Below are 13,290 nucleotides of genomic sequence, written 5' to 3'. Positions count from 1 at the left end.
CCCTGTGGCCATCGTGTGCTGGTTCTTACGTGGTGCCGGCATGCAGCAGATCCCATCGGAAATACAGGGCAGGACGGATCCCCAGGAGCAGTTTGGCTTTCCTGGGCTCGTGCTCACAGCTCCTCAAGGTGCTCTTGCCCCAGTGGATGGTGCTGCCCAGCAAGGTGTCACTGGCCCACAGACTGAGCAGGAATCCGGGGGGAAAGTGTGTGGGATTTGGGCACAAAGTTAGGTGCCCACGAGTGACACGGGAAACACGCACAAGTCCAGGGCTGATGGTGCAGTGTGTTCCTCCACTGAGAAAACGAGTGTTGGAGAGGAGCCGAGCTCAGGGAGCACCGGATGCCCAAGCAGTGGTTGGTGCTGGAGAGAAAGGGGCGAGCTTAAGCTAAAAATCTCTTTGAACCTATAGGCCTTTCCATAGTCTGTCCCTCAGAAAGGAGAGTGACTCCCACGCTAGTAGGCTAACCTGGGGGTATTGCTTTATTTGCCTATGAGCAAATTGGCTCTATGCTGTCTAAAAAAGTAGTCCTATATCTGTGTCTAGGAAGAACTGATAACGAAATGTAGGATCTGAATGGTGAATATTTCTCTTTTTCCCTCCTTACTGGACTTGGTTGGTGATGGGAAGAAATACTTCAGTATATTTCTGCTTGCGATGATTTTTAAATTTGCTTTTAAAATTTGCAAAATTCCGAACTTTGGCAAAGTCTGGTGCCTCTCGACATCCCTCTGGGATGCTAATTGTTTATTGGCTGAAAGAYGAACATGTGCAGGGATCATGTTCTCTATTCATCATTCAAAGAATATGCATGTAACTAGGTGGGTATCGGTAGCAGCAGCTTCCTAGGCACGTCTGTGTGTGATTTATTTATTTTTTTTTATTCAAATAAGTTTATTTCAGAATTTCATTTTCAGCTATAACTGAAGAAACAAGTCTATATGTTATACCTTTGTTAAAATACATCTGTAAAGCCCTGGCTGTTACACCAAACAGAAGAGGACAAAGATGACAGAGCTAAGTCCAGTTTAGGATAAGATAATGTTGTCTATAATATTTGCTTCTCTTCACGTTGGGCTTATCCTTGGAAACACCTGCTTAAGAAAATAGGGGGCTACAATCCTGCAGTGTTACTTCAGATAACAATKCAGTAATTATCCCTGACTTTTACCTTTTTTTGGTCTGTTTCCTTTCAGTATTTGCCTAGTGCTATCTGTGTAGGTAAGACAAAGCACTAGTGGTTGGTTTGAGGGGATATTTCTTTCCTACCTGGATAATTCCCACTAGCAGATACAAAACAGTTCAAATGGGGTTTGTAGCTCAGAGAAAAACGTTAATAACATTAAATGGTTTTATCTCAATGACAGCTCTTAAGGGATATTTCAGAATGGGCAAATTCTAATTAAAAAAAAAAAAAAAGAGTAGTAGTCTAGAGAAAAATGTCACTTGCTCAGAAAAACAATTCTATTGTTTTTCTATTGGAAGCGGAACTACTGGACTATTGGAAGCRGGACTTCATCTGTCAAGGCAAGAAGCTGCGGATGGAAAAAGCTGGAGGCATTGACTCCCATAGCAGGACATGTAGTAAAACACAGGGATTTCTCCTTTCCAGGGCAGCCCAACTCCTCCAATGCTGCACAGGAACGAGGTGGGGGCTTGCCCAGTTTCTCAGTTTTCTGGCCCCTGGCTGGATCCCGTCTTTCGTTCAGGGCTTCGCTGCCTGCAAGTTCAGGGGACAGCCAGGAGCGGGGCACAGTGCGGCCACCACAGGGAGAAGGATGAACCTTCTGGTGTTTATGGTATTGGAGATCCATCCTCTATGGAAAATCGGAGGTGAATCTAGGGTGGTTCATTTGATTGCGCTGCAGTTCTCCTTTCTGCTTTATTACCAAGGGCTGTTTTCAGGCGGTGCTGACGCATGGGTCCACCCGAGGTGACAAGGAGCATGGGTTGCTCACACTGAGTGGAGACGYGGCCGTATGGACGGAGCCAGCCCTTTCCTCAAAACACCTCATATCGAYGGGTTTATGGGGATCACAGAGGGTGGGTGACCTTCACTTCCCCATGACTTTGCTCCCTGTCTGCCCCGTTCCTTCACTGTATTTTAAGAGTGGCCACAAGATGGCACAGGGCCCTTCCTATTATGATCAAAATGTGGTCATGGGACAGATGCTTTTTTATTTAAGTAGCAGAGGAACCCTTTGGAGATGTGGAAGTGRTTTCCGAGTCTTGTCTTTTCAGGGGTTTTGCGCTACGTGGGGTTATAAATACGGATGGTTCTTCACGACACGGAGAGAGGCTCAAACAGGCGTTAGTCTCATTGGTCAGGCTCACGGAGGTGTATAGGTCACCTTACATCTGGCTCCTGAGCAGCGTGTGAGACGTCAAGATGTGACTGCCCCATGGCARCGTTCATGTCCAATGGGGCAGATGGAGGAAGCGTTTCAGCCCTATGGGGGACAAATGAAGCAGGGATGCGATCTGAACAGGGGCTCCAGCCCATCATTGCATAGGCTGAGGCAGAAAAAGCTCATTTTCGTRCCTGAAAACCATTTTTGTACCTAAAAACTAGGCTTCCTTCTGCGCAGGCATCGTGTGCAAGGGTGTCAGGATGTCGTCTCCACCGTCCCTTCTACCAACTGCGGCTCTCAGAGTCCAAGGTGAGGAGAGAGCTGAAACCTCAGAAATTCCCAAGGCACCAAATGCAGGAGCATTAGTGGCAATTATCCTTTTTCTCCTCTTAATAACAAGAGGTAATAATCTCCCTACAGGACTAATTACAGCCGATTGTAATTTTGGTAATGAAGACCAGCTTTAATTGCCACTGCTTGGAGAGGCACAGTCTGCGTAAAGAAGAGGCTTATGTGAGTAGCAATTATTATGTTGTGCATGGCCCTCTCTTCTCCCATCTATTGTGAGCTCGGAAAATCTTCATGTAATTAGTCATAAATGATTAAATGCTGTAGGGGAAAGGAAGGGGAAATTACGCAGAAGACAAACAGTTTGGTTTTGACTTCAAATAAACCTGGGCTATCTTGTTGTACAGAACATACTGTCTCTATTTCTACCCAAAAAAATTTGCCTCATCAGCTCCGTTCCCATGAGAATTGTGCAGCTAGGGAAGAATGGAGCAGAGTCTCCGTGTCGGTGGAGAGCTCCTCCTGAATGATAACCCAAGTGATGGACCCGGCTGGGTTCTTTGRATATTCAAGAAGTAGGAGATACAAATTGGTGCCTCCAATGTCTTTTACAATTCCCTGGTTCTTGACAGCGTCTGGCTGCTCGTCTTTGAAGCTGGAAAACAAACCCGTGGCAATGGGTCCTACAGCTTTCCCGCTGCTACTGGARATTAATGTAACTTTCCCGAAGGTTTATCAGTCTGACAGGTCTGTGGGTGTCTCCGTGGTGTCGCTTTGCTGGGATCGGGGTGATTTCGGATAATGTGACCTGGATATTTGGGATGGATGTCGGGAACGGTGGGGAAGGCGGAGGGGCTCCCTCGTCCCACCTCACTAGGGAGCAAAGAGGTTCAGCCAAGGGGTAGAAGCTGGGCCAAGGTTTCTCCTAGAAGGTTGTCACCTCTGGGTGCACGTGGTCAGTAATAGCAGCATCAGCTGGCAAGTCACATGCACGTGTTCTTCTACCAGCGATGTTTTATGCTGAACTCATTTTAATTTGAATTTGCCAAGTCCTGGCGGCCGGCACSCTATAATTCCAACGACTGCACCCAAATCCACCTCCAATAAACAGAAGTTTTTACTGGTAGATCAGCCCCTTTAAGCTGGTCCAAAAGCCACCCACCTCTAACTGCTGCTATTAAGCATTTGATAATTGTATAAATGAAGACCGAATGATATTATCTGTCCTTCTGTATTAGCAGTCCCTGATGATATCTTATCTTTATTCCCTGCAGGAATAAATGCCAGCTAATGAGGTTCCTAATGACCATGTGACTAATTGCCATGTGAATAATTGCTGCTCTATGCTGTAAAAGAACAGTCTTGRCGCTAGATTTCCTCTTTGGTCCTTCTTATTCTCATTTTGAATTTTGGATTTTCTTGTTTAGATGGATCTTSTTAAGGACCCTTTCTTGTTCTTTAAAGATCACGATCTACTTCTAAGGCATCTGGCATCTCGTTTGCAGTTTATCTAGTGAGCACAGAGCTATCATCTTCACGGAGCTAGGAGAACCTATGGATGAGATGCTGTGGAGGGGCAGGGATTTGGGAAGGACGTCTGTCAGGAAGAGTGGGAAGTAAAGCCGATGCCAGGCAAACTGGAAGGCGGGTGTTAATTTAGCACTGAAGCCATTTAGACGCCGAAAAGACTAAGAAAAAGGAAAACAAATTATTCCTGGCTTGATGTTTAAGCCAGGCTCATGTGTCTGAAAGAGCCTAGTACAGTAACCAAATGTTCCTAGTGCAGAAACCTTGTGAAGAAACCGTGTGCTCTTGTCTTGCTCTGTGTGTGCAAAGCGTTTGCCCACCCTGGAGCCCCCAGTGTGCTCTCCACCAGAGCAGGTGTTTGAGGAGCAGAGAGCCTCGGYCGGTCCTTGCTGCAGGGCTGGGATTGCCCCTTTATCCGCCTTGCTCCGTGGGATTCCCGGGCAGCTGCCGGAGGAGCAGCAGTGCAAGGTCGCTCTCACTGCAGGTGTTTGGCTGCAGTGGTGGCTCTGTGACAGGTCCCTGCATAGAACATCCAAGAACACGTGGATAATAGGCTGTGCAGAAAGGGGAGAGGGGGGAAAAATGAAAACCTAATGGATTTTTCTTCTCTCTTTCTTTCAAAGCATATTAAGACTTCTCTAAGTGTGCTAAAAGCCCTGGAAGCCTGTGCACTCAGAACATGTCAGCTCTTCCGGAACATTACAGATGTTTGCAGATTTTTTTTATTTGTTTATTTTTATTGGGAAAGTGCAAACACGGTATCTCTCGCTGTTTGATGGGGATATTGGGTGGCCTGTGGAACTCCTCAGCCCGCGGCAGCCTCGGTGTTGTCGGACCCTTTTCCGTGGGTCCCTGCGGGTGCTGCTGTGGTGCTGCCTGTGCCTACCAGTGGCTCCAGGTTCCCTCCGAGAGGTCAGCAGGGGGGTCTCTGCTCCCAGCGGATGTGCCCGTGCCAGGGGATGTAGGTGCCGGGATGCAGGGCTCCTTGGGATGGTTTAACCGCACGCTGCGGCACCCCGGAATGATTGTGATTCCCTGCAGGAGCCGGGACCTTGTGCTGCCCAGCTGGCCTCGGCACCGCGGTGTGGGTTTTCCAGCAAGGCTTGTCCCGCTCCTCACCCGATTTTCTGCAGGGCTGAGTTTCCTGGGGGCTCCGCAATCCCTGGGGTGATGGGGATGCACGGGGATGGAGYGGCCTGGGAGAGCCCGGAGCGGCCGCGTGCAGCCCCGGGAGATGGACGGCCTGGACCTGCACGCGCTGGGTCTCTTCCGGAGCCGGATCTCCGAGGTAACCACTCCGGAGCCCAGCATGGAGCCAGGCATCATGGTGAGCCAACACAGGGGTGCGGATGGGGACGGAGGCTGTGCGTGCGGTGGCACCGAGTGAGGCTGCCTCGCTCCGAGATGTCCTGGGATAACGGCCCYGGGATGAGTCACGGAAATGTCCCCGTGGGTGAGGAAATACGTGACACACGTGTGACGTGGGCGCCCCACGCGCCCCGAGGCGCCCGCTCCGCTCGGGGTGCCCTGCTCACACCCACCCGGGGGTCCCGCCGCGCCAGCCGCCCCTCTCATCAGCTGCAGGAGAGGAGCCGCCGGGCAGGACGTGGCGCCCGCGGGCCTGSTCTGTGGTTCCTGTTTCCGATTCTGCTCTCCTGCAATTGAGAGGTGCTGATGTCCCCGGGGCCTCGGGCGGTCCCCGCAACGTTCGCAGGATCTATGGGAGCGCCCGTTGGTGTCCGGGATCAGTGTGACGGGCACACGAATGCCCTGCCTGGGAGCATCCCTCGGGAATGCTATGGGCAGTGTCACCAGGAATGCTCCAGGAAGCTGGGTCTGGGGGCAGGGAGGTCCCCTCCATCCCCCCGCCTGCGTACGGGACTGGGATGGAAGCGTGTGCGGATCCCAGGAAGCTTCCCGCTCCAACGGGCGCCCTTGGGAGACGGGTGCCATGACTGTTCCCACGTGGCTGGTYGGCCATGCGCAGCCCCGCTGCACACAGTGTGTGCATAATATATAAAAATACATATAAAAATGCACATATCAAGGTATATAAAGCATAGATATAAATATAGTTCAAGTATTTTAAAAGAGCCTGCTGGAGGAAACCAAGCTACGTGACTGATCGTTTTCCTCCTCCTGTTTTTTTTGCAGTGCTCCGAGGGTCTGTCCCGCCCCACCGAGGGCCTCGCTCCGGGACACGGCAGTGCCGCAGGACAGGGAGGATCCGTGAGGAGATCCCAGAGCCAGGAAGCTGTCCAGCCCCGAGGACAGCGGTGAGTTTTGGCGCAGGGGGTGATTTAAGAGAGCACATGGGGAGATTGTGTGGGATGTGGATGTGCAGCTTGCCAGGACGTGTCCCTTTCCCCACGGGGAAGGATCCAAACATCCTTTCAGGTGCAGGAAAGTGACGGCTCCAAGCACAGCGCTGCCTTCTGTTGTGGCCTCATTTTGGGGCGAAGAAAGCACTAAACGGAGCAACCCCAGGCAACGTTTTGATTCTGATGGCAGATATCACCTTGTTCCCACCAAGCCTAGTGTAGCCAAGGGTCTGTGTTCAGCTCGGAGGACAGGAACCCTGGTTTATTTGGGGTGYCACAGCTGCGAGGGCCGGGACATCAGGAGGCACCGCGGCCGGGAGGAGCGCTCGGCTCCACAAAGGGGCGAGAGCTCTTGCTCCAACACCCTTCTCGGCTTCCGACACTGAAGCAGGGGTTTTAAATGACCTTTAAGCATCTAAATCAGCGTCTGTTTTTCCTCTCAATGTGGTTGTTAGTGGTTTGGGGGGCTTTTAYAGAGGTGGTTTGGAAAATACAAGTAGGAGTGTTCCCACAAAGATACCTGAGAGCAGACTGAAAGCAACACGGAGGTCAACAGCTGCCTAGGGGAGGAGCAACACAGCTGCTGGAAATCAGTAATTGGGGTGAAGTGGTGATTTCCCGGGGAAAATCCATGGGTGAAATGCAGCCACCTGGAAAGGAAAGGCGGAGCAGAGATAAGAGTAGGGGATAGAGCAGGATCGGAGGTGGAGCAGGGAGGGAGCCTGTAAGAAATGTGTCTGCAGGGTGAATCCGTTCTTGCTCTGGGTGCACCCAGCCGGGTTGTGCTCGGCTTTCCCGGCACAAGTTGGTTCCATCCCACAAACCAAGCGGCTCTAGCTGTTAACTGGATGGAGGGGCRGCTCCAGCTCTCGGACAGGGAGCTGGAGAGACTGTCCCAGCCCTGGCTCCGGTGGGACCGGCTCCCCTCATGGTGCGGCGGGACAAGGCATTGGGCAGGACACGGCACTCGTCTGTCTGCCCGGCCTAAACGCTCCAACCCCGGCTCAGGGTTCAGGCCTGGAGGTCACCCGAACCACCCTGCACACGRGTAGGAGGCTGGGGGTGCTGCGGCCCTCGCCCCACAGAGCTCGGCCGTGGGTCTGGGACCGCATCCTGAGCCTCTGGAGCGGGCGCTGTGGGGACGTGGCTGCCCTCTTCACTTGGAGGTTGTGGTCAGAGACACTCCAGGCAGAGACACGTCACCGAGCGAAGGAAACGCAACCGCCGGCAGCGAATGGAGGCCGTGGTTAAACGGGATGCAGCAAACTCAGGATTTCCTCCTTTTCCCCCATTCTCACTAACTGCAGCAGCTCCATGCTCTGGTCAGCCTGGCGCTAGCTCGGGAGCCCAGCAACTTCTTTCTGGTCTGACCTCCTGCCTAAGCTTTGTTTCCTCTTAGGCTCGGGACGAGAGGCTGGGGCTGAGGGTCAGCGAGGGAAGAGCRGGGGCCAGGACCCCGCGTGGGCGACGAGTAGCTGGATGAGGACGAAGGAATCAACGCGGAGCGGAGGTCAGTGGGGCTGGAGGGCGGCTCGCTCCCCAGGAGCGGCACCCGCACGGCTCTCCCCTGGCACCTGAGAGCCCAAACGTCCGAGCTCAAACCGAACCCCTTTGGGAGCGGCGCTTCCCAAGCAAGTTCCTGTTCTGYGCAGTGCTGGGGGCACCTGTGCCTATTTCCCAGCATTTGTGCTTTCCAGCAGGGCTCCCATTCGTTGCTTATTACTTAATATAAAGTATTACTTTATAAAATATAACTTGTAACTTGTTGCTATTATTTTATACCCGCAGTGTGATGTATCAACGCCCGAGGAAGGCTGATGCTCGCGATGCCCGTTTGCCCACGCTCTCCTCTCCTGCAAGACCAAGTGACACCCACAGCCTGACCCGTGAGCCCGGGGGTGCCACACGGATGGTGCCAGGGCAGGTCAGTGCCCGCCCACAGTCCGGGACCCCCTCCTGAACACACGTTATTCCCACAGTGCTCTAGAGCGACGTTGAACGTCGGGGAGGCCGCATTGGGAGGCTGCACCTCTGCTTTGGAGCRCCGCGATGCTCGGGACACATCGGATACAGGTCTGGGAAGAAAGGAGCGTTGAGCTGCCTGGGGTATTGTCCCTCCCGCATTCCGAGGTCGCGGCTTCGGCCCCGGTGGTTGTGGCCGGAGCGTTTRGTCGGGAGTGTTGCCGGGACCTGGCCTGGAGCGGCGGAGCCTTTGGAGCGGCCTGGGGGATGGCCGGATCCGGCTCTTCCCCTCCCTCCCTCAGAATTATCCCCACATCCGGGARGAGGTAGGTTCCTTTTTGGAAATGGAAGTGTTAATGACAAAGAAAATAAAGTGCTTGGAGCAGCAGGTGTCACATTGCTCATTCTTATTTCCTCCTCCTCCCTCACCTTTCTTCCTCCCTCTTTCTTCCTTTTCCTCTTCCTGTCTTTTYCCCCTCCTCTCCCCCTTTTTCCTCCTTTTCTGTCTCCTTCTCCTCCCCCTTTTTTCCTTCCTCTTCCTCCCTTTCCCTAGATCCTCTGCTCTTCCCCAGCCTTTGTCACCTCCCTCTTTCTTCTCTTTACACTTTCTTCTTTTTCTTGATCTCTGCTCCCCCTTCTTTTCTTCTTCACTTTCTCTTTAATCTTTTTTTGTCCCCCACATTTTTTCCATTTTTCTTCTACTTATTCCCCTCCTTTTTTCCTCCTTCTTCTGCCCTCCTCTTCTTTTCCTTCCTCCGCACTATTTCCCCCCGCCTTTTCCTCCTTTTTCTTCTTATTCACCCCCTGCTTTTCCCCTTCCTTTCTTTCATCTTCTATGCCTCCATCCTTCTTCTCTTATCCTATTTTCACATTCTCTTCTTTTTCTCCCCACTTTTCTTCCCCTCCCTCTGCACTTTTTCCCCCTCCTCTTTTTTCTCCCCTCCCCCCCCAACCCTTTTTGCCCCCCCCACCCTTGTCCTTCTCCTCCTCTCTTCCGTTCCTCTTTTTTGGTCCTATCCCCACTTCTCCCTTTTTTCTCCTCTTTCTTCCCTCTGCCCTCCCTCTTTATTCTTCAGCTTTTGTTCCTTTTTCTCTCTTCTGTTCCTTTCTATTTATGGCCTCTTTTTTTTAACCAATCCTTCTTCTACTGGTCCTTCTCTTTGCCATTTTCCCATCCCTGTTTTTTTTTCTCTCCCCGCCTTTTTTCCCTTCTTCAGCCCACACCTTTTTATCCTTCTCATCGCCTTCCTTTTTCCTTCCTCAACTCTGCCCCTTTTAATTTCCTTTTCCTTAGTCTTCCATTCCCCACCTTTTTTTCCCCTGTCCTCTACTCCCCCTTTTTTCATCCCCAGTTTTTTCTCCCCCTCCTCCTTCCTCCTTTGTTTCCTGCTTTTTTTTCTCCATCTCCCTTTTCTCCCACTTTTGTTTTTCTCTGCGTTCTTCCTTACTTCTTATTCCCTAATAATTCCTTATTAAAAGAATAATTCCTTATTCTTTCTTTCCCTTCATTTTTGCTCCCTGCTCTTGTCCTTCTGCCTGCCCTGTTCCCCCTTCCCCCCTTTCTCCTAGTTCCAGTTACGGTCCCTGTCCTTGTTCTTCTCCCCCTACTTTTTTTTGCTTACCTTCTCCCCTTCCTTTCTTCTCTTCATCTCTGTCTTCTGTCCCCCCTTGTCTCCTTTTTTTTTTTTTTTTTTTTTCCCCCTCCTGCCTTTTTTTCATAACTACATGTTTGTTTTCTCCACCACCACTGCTGCTTTTCTAGTTCTTGTTTTGGGGGGGGTTGCTGTTCCGCCTCTTGGAGATGGGGAGCCTGGGGGCAGAGGGCCAGGGAAGCGGGAGGACAGCAAATGTGATGATTTATTTTGGGGTATCAGTATGGATACACCACTGGAGTGCAGGTCTGCCCTGCTGAGAGGAACACTAACGTTATAGGGTGTGTGTGTGTGTGTGTGTGTGTGTGTATAAGAAAACATATATTGCATAGTGGGGGGATTTTATTTATATATATTTATATGTATAAATAAACCTGGAAGCCTTTGGGGCTGGTGGTCAGTCCCTGCCAGCCTGCGCAGCTCTGTGAGGCGTCCAAGCGACTGCAGAGCGATGGGTTCACCCTGGAGCCGGGCATTTAGCTCCCGAGCAGGGCATTTAGCAGGGTATTTATCATGCCCTCCTTTCCTCCCCACCCTGTTGTTTCCTGTTTGCTCAGAGCTTCTTGGTGTCCTGCGGTTGAGAGCCCCAGATCTGCTGGAGATGGTGACACAGCAGCCTCCCACCCGCTGCAGCACGGTCGGAAGCAAAAAAACTGTTTCAGGACACTTGGGTTTTTTTTATCATCTTTTTTTTGCAGCAAAATGCAAGCGTAGGCGCAAGCTGTTCCTGACAGAAGGGTGGCAGGACACGGCGTGGAGGTGTTTCTCCGTGGTGGCGTGCTGCAGGTGGGTCCCTCGGGGCTCGTGGTGACCGTCACGGTGATGCCCACGTTGGTGGCACCCGTGTGCCCTCCCAGCCCCAACCGCAGCAGTTGGGCGCTGCTCAGCACCCTGCAGCCTCGAGCACCACCACCCAAACAACAGCCTGAAATGTGTGTGTTCATATGTATATTYATATTTGTGTGTATCTAGATATAAAAAAAAAAAGTTTCTTTTATACAGATATATACGTGCACAAAAAAAACCTATACCATATTTGTACATAGTTATAATCACAGAATCTTCAAGGTTGGAAGGGGCCTCCAGCAATCACCCAGTGCAACCTCCCTGCTCAAGCAGGCACACCTAGAGCATGCRGCACATTTATTTAGAGTCATGGTTAAAAAAAATGGTAAATGGGTTTTTTTGGTTTTGTTTGGTTGGGTGTTGWTCTTCTTTCAGGGCATTTATAGTTGCGATGCTGTTTTATTTGGGTTTTTTTGGTTTTTTTTTTTTTAATTTATTTTAAAGCTTGCATCGGAAACGCCACGACCCTGCTCCTATGGTGTCAATTAGCAAAGTGCTGCAGAGGACGGGGAGCTCTAGAGCAGATGGAGCTTCCACTGCTCTGGAAGTTGCTGAGAAATTGCCTGTAGAGCGGGGATGTTAGTGGCCGTGCAGCTGAAACCTGCTGCGCAAATACAAGCGGGTGCTGCTGATATTGTTTATAKGAAGACAAGCTTCTTGTGGATGTGCTGTATTTTTATATTATATATATATTTTCCCCCCCCTTGTTCATAGTTGAGGTGATGATAGGAGCTACATATCCATAGTTAGGACCTGCCCCCCCCCGCAGGTCCACTGGTTTTGCTGATGATGCAAAAAAAAAGGTTAAACTGGATGCTCTAGCAGGGAGTTCCTGTCACGCTATCTAAAAAGGGCCACACAAAGAGTGAGGGGTTGGAGCAGCTCCTCGTGCAGGAGRGGGAGCCGGTGGGATCCGGGCTCTGCCGGGACTGAGGGAGCTGCCATGAATCCAGGCGCATGATTCCAGGCCCGCTGCTGTTCCAGGCGTGCGGGTGCTCTGCCTGCGTCCCGGTGTGTGGGGCTGCTGCGGGTTGCGTGTCCGTGTCCGTGTCCGTGTGCGTGTGGTCACTCTCCGGCGGGACACGGCGGGGCTGAGGGGAGGTGAGCCGGCCCCGCGCTGGGGAGGCCCCACAGGGCCCGCCGTGCGGCGGAGGCCGCGGCGCAGGGCAGCGGCGCCCTCAGCAGCGAGCCCGGTGTTCCGCCTCAACGGGCTGCAGAAGCGAGGGGGGCACCTGCCCCAGGGGGGCCCTGCACCWGCCATGGACCCCCCTCAGAGGTGGGGCTTGGGCTGGGGACCCATAGAGGGGTAGTGATGCAGAGGGGAGGCCGCTCCCGCCCACCTAGCCGCCCTTCCCACAGCAAATCTTGAGCCCCACGAGGAACAGAGACACGGACAGGGAGGCAGAACGGAGGAGGCCGCAGGAAGCGGAGCCCAGGCCACCACGCACGGATCACAGAGCAAGTACAAGATTTCCAAAGGATTAGCTGATCATGCCTTCCAGCTGGTTTGCATCAGTCAATCACAAACAGCAAAAACAAGGTGGGAAACGAGAGAAGAAAGAACAAGGCAGCAACTAAAATAAAAAAATAAAAACAGGTATATGGGCAGATGTGGGTGCTGGTTTCACTGGAGGTGTGAGCTGCTTCCTCTCCCTTCCTTCTCGGTCACAAACAGGAACTATAGGGGTAACAGTAGGAGATGGAGCACACACAGAAGAGAAACAGGCCCGTGAGCACAACCCCTGCATGCAGGAGCCCCACACGTGGGTTGTGACCCACACGTGGGTTGTGACACACAATGCCACATGGCACCCTGCACGCCCCGGTGCCACATACACATCTCACAAGGGACCCACCACATGTGTCACCACACAGGCACCCCATGCACACGTGACACCCCCCACAGGGGCCACAACACAGCACATGCCCCACATGCAACACACCACAAGTGACAGAAACCACCCCACACCTGCCACATAGACCCACACCTCTTATAAAGTACACATGCCACAAAAGCGACACCCCTGGCAGCCACCACCCACATCATGTGCCCCACACACAAAATAACCCGTCACACACAGACCCCCATCTCTCTAACACCACATATGGAACACACCCCAAAAGACGCTCACCCCATTTCCCACACACCACAAGTGCCAGATAACACATATGACAGACACCCCTTACACACTGTGTACCACATACCCACAGCACATGCCACACAYGAGCTGTGCCACATGTCACATCCCCAGTCACATACCATATAACCCCCCAGCCCCCATACATCACACATACCCCACATGTCCTGTGCTACACACACCACATGCCCCACACCACACATG

The 13,290-nt window shown here is 52.1% G+C and overlaps 1 long non-coding RNA gene across 1 annotated transcript; it reads left to right on the top strand.

Moving 5' to 3' along the window:
- The first annotated feature begins 2,600 nt into the window (after positions 1 to 2,600).
- On the top strand, positions 2,601 to 4,166 carry LOC112946772. Its single transcript, XR_003249296.1, has 4 exons — positions 2,601 to 2,661; positions 2,773 to 2,865; positions 3,273 to 3,387; positions 3,915 to 4,166. It is a non-coding gene; the product is annotated as an uncharacterized LOC112946772 (long non-coding RNA).
- The last annotated feature ends 9,124 nt before the right edge of the window (positions 4,167 to 13,290 follow it).

The sequence above is a fragment of the Nothoprocta perdicaria genome, unplaced genomic scaffold, assembly GCF_003342845.1.
Source record: "Nothoprocta perdicaria isolate Ctin4 unplaced genomic scaffold, notPer1 scaffold_217, whole genome shotgun sequence".
Taxonomy (NCBI): Eukaryota; Metazoa; Chordata; class Aves; order Tinamiformes; family Tinamidae; genus Nothoprocta; species Nothoprocta perdicaria.
The sequence above is the reverse complement of the archived record's forward strand: the minus strand, read 5'-3'. Positions and strand labels throughout refer to the sequence as shown.